The sequence below is a fragment of the Populus euphratica genome, unplaced genomic scaffold (assembly GCF_000495115.2).
Source record: "Populus euphratica unplaced genomic scaffold, PopEup_1.0 scaffold103.1, whole genome shotgun sequence".
Lineage (NCBI taxonomy): Eukaryota > Viridiplantae > Streptophyta > Magnoliopsida > Malpighiales > Salicaceae > Populus > Populus euphratica.
The window spans coordinates 133,214-135,994 of record NW_011499891.1 but is presented as its reverse complement, the minus strand read 5'-3'; positions in this window follow the sequence as shown (position 1 = coordinate 135,994).

Here is a 2,781-nt window from a genome sequence, read left to right as displayed (position 1 = left end):
TATATATATATATATATATATATATATATAATTTCTTCTAATATTCCTTCCTGTTTTTTTTTCAAGTTCTTTATTTACACTAGTTGGATTTTTTTATATATATAAAATTTCAAATAATTATTTTAGATATAAAAAAATCATTATCTCCTACTTACTCTTACTATTAGCTAATAATATAAAAAAATCATTATCTCCTACTTACTATTAGCTAATGTCAATTATTTGGATATTATAAAACAAAATATGTATATTAATTATGATGGATGTGTTGACTAAATTTATTTGATTGTGGTATTTATTTAATTTCTTTATGTGCATGATTATTCTTTTTATTTCTAAAAAAAAAACTGTTAAAGGTTTTCATTTTTTTTATTTTTATATAAAATTTAATTTTTCATCGAGATTTTTTTGGGATTCTATTTTTTAAAAAACAATAGACCATAAATATACAAGTTTGAAAAACTTAAAAAATCCTTAAACTTAAATAATAAATAAAAATTAAACAATATTTTATTTTTAAAATTAAAAAATTAGCATAAATAAATAAAATATTATTAAAAATAAATAAATAAATTTTTATTTTCTAAATATTTAATTTGAAAATATTGTTTATTATGTGCTAAGTCTTGCTCTAAACATGCTATACTTAAACTCATACCAAATAAAGAAAAATAATAAAAATTAATATATAAAAATTCATAAAACTACTTTATTATTTTTAGAAACAAATGAAGCGAGATAAAATCCAACTTTAAATATATTTTGTGCAAAAATGAAGAGCAAGTGATTGAAAAATAAAAATAATTAAAGATATTTATTATACAATAATTGATGAATTAAAAATAAGAGAGAAACTTAATTATTAATATCAAGAAATGTAAATTAAGTCATCTAGACATAAAAAGTGTCTAGGTTGCTAAGTTTTGAATTTTTTTTAAAAAATTATCTACTAATTTTAGGTTATATGGACAAGAGAAAAGGCAACAATTGTTTTTTTTTTATTTCATGTGTCACTTCAAAAACTACAAAATAAAATATAAAATAAGTGATAAAAAAATTAAAACAAGAGAGTAAACTATCTAAAACCTCTTATAGATTCATGACAATCACATGTTTTGCATTATCGCATTTCATAAATTATAGATAATATTCTCAACTAGTTTAGTTATTATTAACATCATTAAATATTAAGAATATCAAAATATTCTTATATAAAATAACAATCTAAATACATAATATTCATTATTATTATTTTCTCTCTCTCTCTTAGCTATCTCTTTTTCCACCCAATTGAAACCTAAATTAAAAAAAATAAAAACCACCCAATTGAAACCTAAATTAAAAAAAAATTAATATATATATGTCAGATGTCACCTTAAAAATTACAAAATAAAACTTAAAACAAGTAATAAGAAATGAAAAGATAAAGAGTAAACTATCTAAAATCTCTTATAGTTTCATGAAAACCATGTTTTGTATTATCACTCTTCATAAATTATAGATATCATTCTCAACTATGTTATTATCAACATAATTGAAGAATTGAAAGTATGAAAATACTCTTATATAAAATAACCATTTAAACACATAATACTCACTCCTCTTTCTCTCCTTCTTGTTCTCTTTATCTATCTTTATTTATTCACCAAATTGAAACCTAAAATAACCATTTAAACATATAATACTCACTCTGCTCTCTTTTTCTCTATCTTACTCACTTTGTCTATCTCTATTTCTCCATTAATTGAAACCTAAATTAAACTCATCACTCCTCTAGTAAATTAATTGTTTATCATCATCTCCTGTAACAAATCAACCCTCCACCACCATTATCCTTTCTAAATTCAACCTACCATTACAACCACCTAATTTGCAGTCCAACACCCACCAAATGATTAGTACTTACAAGTATATTTTTATCAACGCTTTATGTCATTATTTTTGCACTTGAAGTATCAATAACTCCTTAACTAAGGTATGTTTTATAATAACATATCTAATAATATAAGATATCTTTAATTTGTGGTAAATGTTCATTTTAAATGTAGGCCTATCACATAAATAAAAGGATTGATTGATGAATTTAAGAACTGAAATTGAAAGGACAAAAAGATGGCCAAACTTAGAAAAGAGATGCTGGTGCAATCCAAACCGGAATACTATTTGGTAATTGGGTCATATCTAGAGCTGTAAATACCATATTTAGGTTTACTTTATATGGATGGAAAGGTAAGACATAGGCCTACAACTTTCATATGGAGCCCAAGATTTAAAAAGGTCATTTTCAAGTCTAAATTGTAGCAACAACAAAGAAGTCTGAATCTGTCTTCCAGCCCAAGCACTTTTCAGTGTTTGACCTATATATGGAGTTGAATTTTGGCCTATAAAAGAAGGCATTTTGGCCTATAGTTTCCAATTTTTAGTCGTGTCACCAAACCATCATATCTTTTATCTCCACCAAACTGACACTCCACCACTACCATCTCTCTAAACTAAATCCATTATTATAATAACTTAACTTGTAATTTAGCACCTACCAAACCACTATAATCATAATATTCTCCACTAAATTGACCCTTCATCACTAACAGTCATTCTAAATTGAACTTATTACCACAATCAACTAACTCATACTCACCATAACCACTATCAAATATTGAAACTAAACCAAACATACCCATCCATCTATGCTAAGAACATGAATATCAATGGTGATAACATCAACATGGTTTACTATAAATCTTTTTATTCCCCCTCTTCTATTTCTCATATCATTTATAT